General features: G+C 31.6%; 1 protein-coding gene across 5 annotated transcripts in view; it reads right to left on the bottom strand.

Annotated features, from left to right (window-relative positions):
* LOC105209268 (uncharacterized) overlaps positions 1-14,553 on the bottom strand; it is an 81,208-nt gene that overhangs the window by 35,350 nt on the left and 31,305 nt on the right. The window contains exon 1 of one of the 5 annotated variants that reach the window (XM_011179585.3): positions 10,143-10,246. The exons of the other annotated variants lie outside the window; for them this stretch is intronic. The gene's annotated coding sequence lies outside the window, so the exon portion shown is untranslated. Of the gene's footprint in view, positions 1-10,142; positions 10,247-14,553 lie in introns of those variants that run through there. 5 annotated transcript variants of the gene reach the window in all.

Raw genomic sequence — 14,553 nt, forward strand, 5'->3', positions numbered from 1 at the left:
AAATATAAAATATAAAATATAAAATATAAAATATAAAATATAAAATATAAAATATAAAATATAAAATATAAAATATAAAATATAAAATATAAAATATAAAATATAAAATATAAAATATAAAATATAAAATATAAAATATAAAATATAAAATATAAAATATAAAATATAAAATATAAAATATAAAATATAAAATATAAAATATAAAATATAAAATATAAAATATAAAATATAAAATATAAAATATTAACTGACAGACATTTTAATGCATAGAAATATGTATATTTAAAATTAAAAAAAAAATTGTGAAATAAATGGAAGAAAAAGTTCGTTGCTTAAGTCTTTTGTTCATACGATGATACTCTGCTCATTAACGGTCGTCGTTTGGAATATGTCAAAATTCAATCAACAAAAACCACTACCGACCAACACTTTTATTTTCTTAAAGAAAATAATAAACTTTTGAACTAAGCAAAACACACAACTCAAACATATATACGCTAGCTGATATCAAATCTCTTTGTAAGGCAAAAATATTCAAAGGCTTTTGTTAATTTTCGGCGGTTCGGTGATAAATTAGCGCAAAAGCAATTGACCCAAATCGAAGCTAATAGACAAAGCAAAAAATAAAAATAAAATTAATACTCAGCAAGGAGTACAACAACAATAAAAAATGTGCAATAAAGCAACAAAGCGAACTGCGCGAAATTGCCCAAAGGCCAGTAGATGACAGCAAAGAGCAGCAGAAATAACGATTGGCCAGCAGTGCTGACATAAAGACACAGCCAACAAATGCTACATAGCAAACATGCCACATAAAAGGCGCAAACTTTGTCAATGGTTTGCATGCAAAAATTGCTGCGGGCTAAAAGCGCAAACATTTTCGACCAAACAAAAGTTGTGCGCAATGCTTCATACATATATTGCAAGCAGATGTCGATCTACATACATGCAAACACTTTTCTCACATGCAACATTTGTCACGTCTTAATTATAACGAAAATGTCACTGGCGCAGTATGTTAAAGACAAATAAAACAAAAACAACAAAAAATACAACGTAAAGCAAATCGCTGTACTAAAAAAGCGGCGGCGTTATCAAAGTGTTGCTTAAGGTCCGCAATGGCTGCCAGAAGTGTGATTGCAACATTAGCTGCGACTATTTTAAAATCTTAATTAACCGTCTGCGGCTCTTTCGCTGTCTGTGGAAATTAATGCTTTTACACTGATAAATTGCAGTAGACATTTTACAATTTTAAATAAATTATTTTTTTTTTATGAAAATTTACAACGAAATCAATAGCATGCAATTATGCAATGAATTCGAGTAGAATCTGTTGAAAAGCCATTAAAATTTTATTTATTATTCGCGCATAAAAAGTGCTTAAGTAATTAAGTTATATTATCGCCATTAAATAAATTTAGTAATATTTTAATATATTATTTAAATTCTTTGTCTGCTATTTTACTGCTGACAGATTTGTGACCCAGGTGGTGACTAACGAAAATTTATTTGCTTTAAAAGTAATATTATTGGTATGGGAAAATAATTCATATTTATTATACTTGTCAGGAAGTGCTGCAACGATAATATTTAGCATATTTCTGAGACTTCAGACAGTAAATTAACAATATGGTGACTTAACATTTATATCTATATCTTTCTCACAACTAAGACAGTTATTTATGTTCAAGGAAGCAGAATAAATATTTTTTATAGCATTATATGCAGAAATGTTGTTTTTCCTTATTTGTTAAGTTAGGTTATGTTGGCGTATTAACGAAGAATAACCACTTTAGAACAATTGTAAGTTGCTTTGGAAACCACTAAAATTGAAATTTTGGTCTGAAAGCTTTCTTTATATGAAAAGAACGGTCATGAGACAACACTTTACCCACTGAAAATCAAAAGATAGTTTTCGAAAATTTTATATAGTATCCTACTTTACCTATTTTTACCATTCAGACTATTATTTCATAAATTACATAATAAAAATGTGCGAAATCGGTACACAACCACGTCTACTTCCCATAAAACTCAATTTTCAATACCATCTTATTGCTGGACTTTATAATATATGCATTAAGAACCAATGAGGATAGCGGAATAAAACTTTACTCAAATAATGTATTTGAACTGAGGAAATTTGTTGAAATCGGACTATAAGTTTTCAAGGCCCCGGATATCAAACCTGAAAAACTCAATGCCTAAACGTATTTTTTCCCCGAAAATATTGGTAAATCTTTCAGATATTCTAAAGAGATTCAAAAGAGGTGTGTTCCTTCTAATAGTGTGTCTCTGTATCAAAAATGGTTAAAATCGGGTCATAATCGGGTCTTCCCCTAGCTCCCATATACCTAACTATAGGTTTTCCAAAAATACGATGGGCTTATTCCGCATATATCGGTTAATATATGATATATCTTAGCAAAATTAAGTGAGCATATAGTATTGGATATAATGTACCTTGGTGGTGGAAATGAGTGAAATCGGTTCAGGAATTACCTCAGCTATATATACAAATTTTTATTATTCTACTGGACCTTATGCCGAATATGTGGATCAAATCATGTATTATCTTAATAAAATTTCATCAGTATATTGCACGAGAATACTTGTATAAATTCATTCACTTTGTTTATATATCTATCGCTTATTCCGGAAAAAAAGTGACCACATCTATTACTATCAATATTATATGGAAGCTTAAGCTTCATATCAAATTCAGGAAGCAATTCAGTAACTGACCCTACAAAAAGATGTGACTCAACAAATTTAAAAACATTGCTGACCTCAGTTCATATGATCGCCAATTTCACATTAACAAAATAAGTACCAAAGACATGGCACCCGCTTAGCGCACGTTTATGCAAATATTTCCGCGCTGAGTTATTTTAAACTACTGTAAAAATAGTGACAATACAATATGAAATATGAAAATTTCTCTTTTCGCCTAACAACAGCAAGAACAACACACAAAAAAATCATATGTATTACAGACACAAACAGCTTTAAATCGACTTACTTGCACACAAATTCTATGTAAATCACAAACTTTCTTCACCCCGGCAATGCGGCCAACAAAAGAAAGATCAAATAAAAACAAACACACACATACACTCGAGTGCTGAATAAAAAGCAAAAATCAAGTTTCTTTCATCAGTTTATTTTATAGCATAGAGCACGAATTTGACCGCACCGATCATGCGACCCAGCTTAGCTTGTGTTATCAACACCAAAGCAGCCACTAGACTCCAGACAATACGAAATTTGCATATTAAATAGTTTAGAAGAGAAAACACAGCAGCAACAGCGACGTTGGAGCCTAAAAATAATGGCAGAAATGTAGAAAATGTTCATATTCCTTTGTGTATTGCCAATAAAGAATATTTCAATGGCCAATGAATCTCATTTCATTCTCGCTGCCACTTCACCTTCGAGCAAGCGCGTGTGCGCCGGCGTGGAGAAAGCCGCGTTGCAGCGCTGAGTGGACAGACAGACAAACCGACACAGTAGTAGCTGGTGGCAGTTGTCACTGCAGTTAGCGCTTGAACTCTGGTGTTGCCTCTAATTTTTTTTTACTTTTTTGGTTTGCTGATGTCTATGCAGAGTAGCGAGATTTTCTTAGACACCCAATGTTGTTATATGTATGGAACTCTTATAAGTTATAGGTAGGTAATGCAAGCATGTGTGTTCGACCCTTTTTTGAGGCCATTAGCTGTCCACAGTACCACAGTGCATGGTTTTGGTGTATGTTAGTGTCACCTATATTACCTTTTATGGTTTGCTCTATTTTCTCAGTAACAAATTATCGGGCGCAAAATAGCCTGGAAGTGCTTTAAAAGGTAGCAACTAATTTTCAAGTTTATTTGGTCACATTTTTTCCAATCACCAATTTGTTAAGATTCAGTTGAAGGCGTGAAAATATTTGTTATTATCGCTGTATTAAAAGATTATACTTAAAATTAGTAAAAAGTGACAATTGCTTTTACTGGACAGTTCGCTGAGGGAATTGCTTAAGGTTTCTTTTTTTAAATTTAGATAATGTCTATTAAAGTAAGCTAAGGGTGTAGAAATATTTTTAAGAAAAAAATTAAACAATTGTCGAGACAAGTAGAATTTTCAACGTCTGAGAAAAACCTCCGCACTAATTAAAGTTACCTCTATAACAGAATGAGCTTAAAAATAATTAAGAGAATTTGCCATATATGAAAGAAAAAAATTTGAAAGATAAATAACGTAATCTCCCAGTGGTAATATGAACCGTACATAATTAGGCATTATAAACTGTTTTATTTCAATTTTAGGTAGTTTTTTCGAACAGGGTTGCCATCTGTTCAAAACTAATGGTATACGTTTTCAAATTTCTGGAAATAGTATTAAGCAATATTCAATTAAATTTTACAAAAATCGAAACTAAAAATGCAAGAAAGAAATGTTAATGATTTATTTCAAAAATAGGGTTACCAACGCTTTATAATAAAAAATGTACCTATATCCCCCAACTCAACTATATATATTTTTTTTTTTAATTAAGAATTTTTTTGAATCAAGAAATACTTGTTGTACTTTAATCAAACAAATTACAGAAAATTATAGAGAATTTCTAATAGCTAAAAAAATTTAATTATTTATTCAGTTTATTAGGAAGGAAGCCTATAGGAATACCCTTTATTTTATTATTTCTATTTTCATATTTTTAATAGACAAATGCTTTTAATTAGATAATTTGCCTACTAAAGTTTGAGTTTCGAGTTGGAACTGATTGTTTTTTATTATAGGGTTACCAACTCATTTCAATTAAAAAATCAGTTCTTAATAAAATTTATTAAGATATCAAAATAAATGGTTTTAAAATTAATAAATTTGCAAACTAAAATTTTAATTTAATTCAATTTAATAATTTTAGTTTTTGTTAATATTTTTTTTTAATTTTTTTTAATTTTTATACTCTCGCAACCTGTTGCACAGAGTATTATAGTTTTGTTCACATAACGGTTGTTTGTGTCACCAAGAAATAAAAGAGTTAGATATGGGGTTATATATATATAAATGATCAGGATGACGAGTGGAATTGAAATCCGAATGTCTGTCCGTCCGTCTGTCCGTCTGTCCGTCCGTGCAAGCTGTAACTTGAGTAAAAATTGAGATATCTTAATGAAACTTGGAACACATGTTCCTTGGGACAGTGAGAGGGTTGCTTTCGAAAATGGGCAACTGCCACGCCCATAAAATGGCGAAAACCAAAAACACATAAAGAACTATAACTAAGCCATAAACAAAGTCATGAAAATAAAATTTGGAACATAGGATCACATTAGGGCGGAGCACATTTGAATGTAATTTTTTTGGAAAAGTGGGCATGACCCCGCCCCCAAATAGGTTTTTTGTATATATCTCGCAAACCAATGAAGCTATATAAACCAAACTTTCTGCAGTCGATTCTCTTACGTACCCCACCACACATTATGAAAATAGTTGAAATCGGATAATAACCACGCCCCCCTTCCATCCAAAGGTTAGGTTGAAAATTACTAAAAGTGGGTTAACTCACTAACGAAAAACGTCCGAATCACTAAATTTCACATAAGAAATGGCATATGGAAGCTGCACTCAGATTTTTTTTATACAATGGAGAATGGGCGTGGCATCGCCTACTTATGGGTCAAAAACTATATCTCAGGAACTACTCGGCCGATTTCAATGAAACTTGGTTTGTAATAGTTTCTTTACATCCCAATGATATGTTGTAAAAATAGGCCAAATCGCTTCACAACCACGCCTACTTCCTATATACCAGAACTTTGAAGACGATCTGAATCGTTTACTTTACAATATATAAAGTAAGCACTAGTAAAGATATCGATGCAGAACTTTGCACAAATACTATATTTATAGTGCGGCAGCCCCATTCTAAAAATCGCCGAAATCGGACCGTAGGTTTTCAAGGCCCCATATTTCGAACACGAGGACCTCGGTGCTTCTAACCTAATATTAGGGTTTCCAACTTTCAATGGACTTTATGCAATATATATGACGAATATGTGGCTCAAATTGTGTATTATATAATATTAATAAAGTTAAATAAATAAATTGCGAGAGTATAAAATGTTCGGTTACACCCGAACTTAGCACTTCCTTACTTGTTTTTAATTAATATCAAATAATAAATATAAATAATAATAATCCTAAAAAATACATATTTTCAACAAAATACGTATTCCTATATAAAATATAGAGCATTAAATTTGCTATATATATGTTTGTAAATAATTATAAATATTTGCCTAAATACATATATTTCCATCTAAAAGTTCATTTTCAAACAATATCTCAGTAATCAATGCGCCCTTGCCGGAAACTTCAATTTACACGGTAGCCACATGAATGAAAACTAAATAACAAAATAATAATGCCACACAAAGCCACAGAGAAGTAACAACAGAAGCTAAACGAACTTAAGAAACACACAAGCATTACATATTTACACATATATGGTACGTATGTAGCTCCATAAACATGTAAGTATGTAGGTAAGCAGCACATGCATGCAACAAGTGCTTGTGACCTTCCAACAATGACCTTTCTGCTTTCTTGAATAGCGTTGAAAATTATTACTGGTCCACTATGTATCGGCAATGCAATTAAATATTTTATTCCAGCGTAAACTTAATTTCCGGTATCACTTACAGACATACAGCCAACGTATAAATACACATATAATTGCATAGAAATATGATATGCGCTATGAGCTGTCATAGAATGTGTGGCAAACATTGATACACCGAGACATTCACTTCGTTCTATGTGACCTTAAACATGTGTATGTGCGAAGTACATAGTTACTTAGTTATTAGAAATGTAACTGAAACGGAAAAATTCGAAGGGTTCGAAATGTGCAAGTCATCCTTTTACACTTTACATGTCATGCACTGGCCAAGCGTTGAGCGCTTAATTGTTGCATGAAAATGTGGAAACAATGGTTGGTGTCTAAACATGGGAAGTGTTTGGGTAACAAAATCATGTACACTATCACTGTTACCAATCGCGTATTTAGTATGCACTTGAGGCAGAAAAACCACGATTTTACAACAAATAACAACAATTATATTGCAAGCGACCCGAAAGACCCCGAGCATAGAGAAATGCATTTTATATAGCAGTAATGATGGTAATAATGTTTCGAAAAATTATTTCTTCGATAGCTTGACAAGTAATATTATGTACCTTGGGCTATATATTATTTGATATAATAAGGTATTTATTATTTGTTATTTTAGTTTCTCATCTAAAACTCTCCTCTTATCCTTGGCATTTTTCTAATGAAAGTTCAAAAAAGCTTTAAGCTCTCTCTAATAAGCTTTTGAATTCTAAGGCGATGTTTTTTTAATTAAGTAGTAGTAGAATTTTTCAAATAACTTAAGAGCTCTTGAACTCTTGTATAAATGTATTCCACTATCTTCTTCTGAAGCTTTTTACAAAAACCAAATTACAATCACCAAAAAGGATGGTAAAATTATTTGTTAAGTTGAACCTTTCATGAATGACATTGCAGTAAAAGCTAGATTAAATCGAAAGCTTGTGATTGTTTCTTTCACTTGCACCCTGTAGTGCTAAAATTAATAATATGTACATTCAAAGCTATTTAGCATGATATGTAGCCAAACTTTCAATCAAAATATTTTAATTATTTAGTCAAAAGAATAATTAAAATTTAATTTAACTGAAGAGTTACATTTTATTATAGACAGGCTTTCACTGTGCCAAAAAAAGCTCACATTTATGTTTTATTAGACTAAAAGCTTACTGAAAGCTCTTTCATAGCTGGAATATACATGAACTTTTCTGATAAATATTTTATAGTGCTTACCAAAAAGCTTTTAAAAGCTTCGAGGACTTTTGCTAAGCTTACCTTACCGAAGCGTTCCATCTGGTAAGGTATTTTGACTCTCTGGTTCTTATATTAAAATTATGTATTACAATCACAGTCTGAAGTAAAAGTAGGTGACCCATTTCACCTAATTAAATATCTTTACACATACACAATGTTAAGCAATATATTTACAGTTAACTAGAGATGCCTTCGAAGTAGACATGAAATTGATGGGAATGTGCATATCACCTGCATTGAGTGAACTTCATCGGTCGCATTTACACGATGTTCACACTCTGTATCAATTACAAAGTCACACAGCACAACATTGCAACAACAACAAAACCGGTGTTGATCTTCTAACATTCAAATTGTGGTTTGCACTTAACTGTAATTTACAATATACATTACCGCTTGAGAGAATTGGTTTTTTTATTGTTTTTCCTTTACTTTACTTTTATTGTATTGCTTTAATGCTTATTCACGAATTACCGTTGGAAATATTCTTATGTTCATGAGAACTTTGTATCGCCTTGCGCTTGTATGAGTATAATGATTACATGGAAATGCCCGCACACTAGATTACACATGATGTTTGCTGTTGTTGTTGTAAGCGTTACGCAAGTATTGTGCGTATTTTATTGAATTGCATTGATCTGGTACAAAAGCCGGAGAAAATTACAAATCATAAAGAAAACAAAGCCCTTTTGTGGGTGTTTAATCGTAAACAATGATTTTGTTTTGACTCAGAAATTAATATTTTTACGCTTTACAGTTAACTTTGATAGAGGTTAAAATGCAATTACTTTTCCAAAATTTTTTTAATTTGCTATGTTTTACTATTTACTGCATAAATTTTGTGTGATCGTAGGATCGTATAATAGAATATAAGAGGTATATACTTTCCTTGCCTAAGAAAAGCATGTAAAAAATCGAATTTATCTCTCTTTAAAAAATAATCAAAATTCGTTCTGTTTTTGTATTTGTATATAAAAAAAATTTTAAATGTAGAAAAAATTATTTTAAGGATATGATTATGCTTAATTTGTTTCGAAATGGATTAAACAATTTGCAACAAAATGTCTGGCCGAAAATGTAAAAAAAAAAATATTTCTTTGATGTCATTCATTCTATTTTGATATAATGTCCCACACATTTTTCTTAAATATAATATTTGACCAAAGCAAAATGTTTCATTTTCTAATTTTAATTATAAAATTTATTTAAACTTTTTTTAAACCAAATTTTCTATTTTTTTTCGAAAATAGTTTTCGAATATTTAAATATTTCTCTAATATTTCCTAAATTCTGAAATCTTTTTTTTTGTAATATAAAAAAATAAAAATTTTGTTGTTTTACTTCGTCATGAATGACAAGAGATCTTGTTTAATCAAAAATTCATTGGAAAAGCGTTTTATGTTATTATTAGATATGATTGTCTATTGAAAACTATTCGATAGTGTCTGTATAATGGGTTACAGCACGTTCAAAGTCTATATTCTAACGAGTATTTTGAGATGTCCCCGATAACAATGTCTCTATAATTGCTATAATTAGAAGAAGCGGGCCGATAGTTAATTTTTTTCTTCTTTTGCGTTTTTTTCAAAACCACATTTTTCGAGGAAAAATTGTTTCTTACTCATGTACTCCATGTACTCCATCAAGGAGTGCTCCGGTAAAAATTGATCCATGTTGCAACTTTTAACTAAAAACATTTTTTTTTTAAATATTTATAAAGCTTAAGTTATGTATTAAATTAGCAATAAATGTAAAGAAGTCCTCCCTTAATAGTTTTGTCAAATAACCATCCGATTTTCTTGCGTTCAGGGTGGCGTAACCCCTTAATAATTTAATCATATCTTTTAATTTTCTGCGATAAAATAAAATATTTATGGGGCTTCAATTAATATATTTCAAATAAAAATTCGTTATCAACGAGTTATTTAAAAATATATTCTGAGTAAAATAAATATACCTGAGTATGGTTAAATTTGTATCAAAGGAACAGGAATCGTTAACTTGGTACTCTATATAAATTATTTTCACAAAAATGGTTGTAAATATGTTTTATATACTTCATACTATACGTACATATAAAATAATTAATGTTATATTTTTTTAATTTTATTCAAAATATTTCCAAACCCACTATACTTTCACAAATAACACTCGGTAATAGTGCAAGGTGCAAGAAATGCAAGAAATTTATCAATATTTTAATTATTTAATTAGCAATATATTAGCACTAATTTCTATTAAATAACTAACTTACTTTTGCTACGGCAACGTTTGCTTGCACACAACGACGCTACAACACGACCGGCGATTGCAAAACTGATTGCCAGACGAATATTCAATAGGCGAATGCAAAAATTTCAAATAAAATCACTCAACTCATCTAATGTTTCCAAACATTCAATACAATACTTGCAATCAGTGGCTAACACATACAAATAACTACTTAGTTACAAATATACTAGGAGATAGCTACAGCTATTGAGCTAAGCTTTTAGTTTAAGCCAGATTTGCAGCAAAATGCGCTAACAACAACAGCAGTAACATTAGCAAATAAGTAAACGCAAAAATTAACAATAAAAAATGAGAGAATAATGCACAAAAAAATGACGTGATAAAAGTGCAAAAAACGAAAATGCAAACTACAAAACTCAACGGCAGCACGAGCAATAGCACAACAGCAGCTCGAGTGGCAGCAGCAAGCGAGACTTAGCAAAATAATGCAGTGAATTAAATGTTTTAACTAAAATTAGTTAAATGACGTAATATTTGTACACTCAAACATATGGCTAGCTGACGCTTGTATTCTTTTTTCGCAAATGCAATCAGAGGAAAAAGTTTAAATGACTAGCAAGTGCTGCAATTAAGCTCGCAAAAAAAGGTAGATACAACAAAAGTGTGAAGGTGAGCTTGCCATGTTCTATCGACTGCACTCGCGTGCAAAACAATATTTGTCAAGGGGTGTGAGGGATTGTGGAGTGTGGCGTTTGTGCCATTGAGAGATGAGCCAAGGTAAAAATTGCAATTAACTGGGAATATACAATAATTTATATAATAATATTGTATGCATTATGGACAAGGTTATGCATATACCTATGTATGTGACATGTTTATTTATAAATAATTGCGCTTTGATGACATGTTCATTTGAAGTATTGATTATTGAGTGAGAATATGGCGACATTGTTTCTACTAGCTGTTTATATTTTTGCGTACTTCTAGGAGTTGAAAATAATTTGTAATATTAATATATCTTGAAATTTAAAAAATGAGAATATAGACCTAATCAGTCCAGATGAGGGGAGTTTAGAAACCTCTGACGCCTGTAATATTTTGATACTCTCGCAACAAAGTTGCTAAGAGAGTATTATAGTTTTGTTCACATAACGGTTGTTTGTAACACCCAAAACTAAACGAGATAGATATAGGGTTATATATACCAAAGTGATCAGGGTGAAGAGTGGAGTTCAAATCCAAATGTCTATCTGTCCGTCCGTATGTCCGTCCGACTGTGCAAGCTGTAGCTTGAGTAAAAATTAAGATTTCTTGATGAAACTTGGCACACTTATTTCTTGGCACCATAGGAAGGTGCTTACGAAAATGGCCACGCCCACAAAATGGCGAAAACCGAAAACACATAAAGTGTCATAACTAAGCCATAAATAAAGTTATAAAAGTATAATTTGGAAAAAATTTGGATCGCACCAGGAAGGGGCATATTTGGAAGTAATTTTTTTGGGGAAGTAGGTGTGGCCCCACCCCCAAGTCGGTTATTTGTATATATCTCGCAAACCAATGAAGTTATATAAACCAAACTTTCTGCAGTCGGTTCTCTTACGTACCCCACCACACGCCATGGAAATAGTTGAAATCGGATAATAACCACGCCCACCTCCCATACAAAGATCAGGTTGAAAATTACTAAAAGTGAGTTAACTCAGTGACGAAAAACGCCAGAAAGACTAAATTTCACATAAGAAATGGCAGATGTAAGCTGCATACAGATTTTTTTACAAAATGGAAAATGGCCGTGGCGTCGCCCACTTATGGGTCAAAAACCATATCTCAGAAATTACTCGACCGATTTCAATGAAACTTGGTTTGTAATAGTTTCCTTACATCCTGAATCGTTTACTTTACAAAATATAAAGTAAGCACTAGTGAAGATATCGGTGCAGAACTTTGCACAAGTACTATGTTAATAGTGTGGCAGCCCCATTCTAAAAATCGACGAAATCGGACCCTAGGTTTTTAAGGCCCATGAGGACCTCGGTGCTTCTTACCTAATATTAAGGTTTCCAACTTACAATGATCTTTATACAATATATATGACGAATATGTGGGTCAAATTGTATATTATATTAATAAAGTTAAATAAATAAATTGCGAGAGTATAAAATGTTCGGTTAGACCCCAACTTAGCCCTTCCTTACTTGTTTTTTTTTTAATTTTTTCTGTTTTTTTCTTAAGATCAAATTCAATAAATTTCTTAAAATTTACAAAATCATGGAATTCCATGATTTCAAAAGAACTCTTATGTTTACCGCCTGGTCTAGTTAGTTAAAGAAAGACATTTATTATTGTTATTAATTAATTAACTGCACATGCCAACAAAACCCAACAAGTTGCTTATAACTCCAAAAAATCGCAGCCAAATTCATTTATCTCAACGAAGATGACTTCAGCGCTAATAAAACCGATACTAAATCTGCCACAGCGCAAGCTACATATCTACTAATCTACTCATATAACAAAAAAAAAATAAAAACAACAAAAAAAATTCGTTCGAAAATTGCAATTAGTGTTGCTTTTGTTTTGCATTCTCATTCGAAAATTAAACCCCGCAGCAAACACCCACTTTTGCACAACTCGTCATTGCACAGGCGAGAGGCGGTAGCTGGGGCCAGTAGCATTGTTTAGATGCTACACAAAACGAAAATGTTGAAATTTGCTTGAAAATTTAACAATAACAAAAATAAATAACATATTTTTAACGAATTATTAAGTATTTTTTAGAGTTACTGCACTGCTTGCCTTATCAACGAGCCATATGAACTCATATTGTTGTTGCATATGAAATTAAAAAAAAAAACCTAACCAAACTGTAAATTAGAGTTGGTCAGTTTTAAGTGCAGGATGGTTTTTGTTTACTTAAATTTTTTTTATTTTGTGTTGTTGTTTTTTTATGCCTCTCCGCCGCCAACAGCAACTGCCGTGCGGCAACATAATTACTGATTGCAACTGATTACCGCTAACTACGGATGCTTGTTGCTTGCCTAACAATGTAACGGTTAACATGCATACGCACACAGGTAGGAACTATATAAAATACGCGTACACACACACCAACTCATGTTAGTGGCCGAGTTGGTCAATTCACTTGCTGCCTCCGCCTCCACCTTCACTTCCACCGCCGCCGCTGCTACTGCGCCAGTTGTGTAAGCGCTGATTTTATGCGAAATCAACATTCAACATTTGAAAAATGCAAGCATGAATTTGTAGCGCAATCAGTGGGTTTAAGTGCGGCAGCGCTATAGAAGAAGTTATTTGGTTGAGATGCAGCAATCACTGTGTTGTTGCATTAATTGCTTGATGTAGGCCTCAATTTTGTGCACTTGTTGTAGTTGCAGTTTATCGCTGCTTTTTAAGTTCGTTACCCATAAAATGTTTTGTTGTTGTTTGTTTTTTTTTTCATATTCTGCCACATTTTTACTATTTATTGTTATTTTTAATTTTTTAAATTTCATTGTTGTTGTCATGTTGCTTAGCGTGTTGTAAACACTTATGATGCTTCAATTGAGATCAGTTTCATGCTCCTGACCTATATTTCGTATTTAAGAGGTTGCAGACACTTGTCTCGTTGCTCTTAAGAACACTTTTAACTGTCAAACTCACGTAGTGAGGCTTAAATTTGAAGGTCAATGTGTTGAAGTGTCTGAAGAAATGGTTTACTGGTGTGATATTGTACCTTCTTATAAGCTCGAGTATTTCTTCATAAAATATTTACGGGAAAATTCACTATCCAAGGAATGAATTGTTGATATATGTATAATACGTAAAAGAAAACTGGCTTAAAGCCTTGAAAATTTAATATACAGTGGAACTTCTATAACTGGAATCACCATAATCCACAAAAAAACTTCGAGTTATAGAATTTTCATTAAAACATAAAATTGTTCAAAAATCTGTAAAATATAGATTCCTAGACAGTTTTATTTATTTACTTCACTCAAAGTTTTATTTGAAGGTCTGTATCTCATGCTTTTGTTACACGATTTATGAAATCTATAAGTGTTATATCATATTTTTTGTTCGCCTTCATACGAATATAGGGACTCCTTTAAAATTGTTACTTGATAGTAAAATTTTAAATTTTGTGTAATTCCCTGGTCGAAAAGTTCGATTTATGAAAGGAAATTTGTATGAAATTTTACTTTTATTGCCAATTCAAAAGTTCGAGTTATGGAGAACTTCGACTTATAGGGGTTCGTGTTATGGAAGTTCCACTGTATGTTGATTTTAATACAAATATCGCTTTTCAACTAATTTTAAATCATAACCATAGTGAGTCACTGATCACAGATGGTCAATATTCCAAAGTTTTAGAATCAAAAATAAGTCTGGTATTTCTCGATTTGTAACTCGAAAGCACAAGAGATATACATGTT

The sequence above is a fragment of the Zeugodacus cucurbitae genome, chromosome 6 (assembly GCF_028554725.1).
Source record: "Zeugodacus cucurbitae isolate PBARC_wt_2022May chromosome 6, idZeuCucr1.2, whole genome shotgun sequence".
NCBI lineage: Eukaryota > Metazoa > Arthropoda > Insecta > Diptera > Tephritidae > Zeugodacus > Zeugodacus cucurbitae.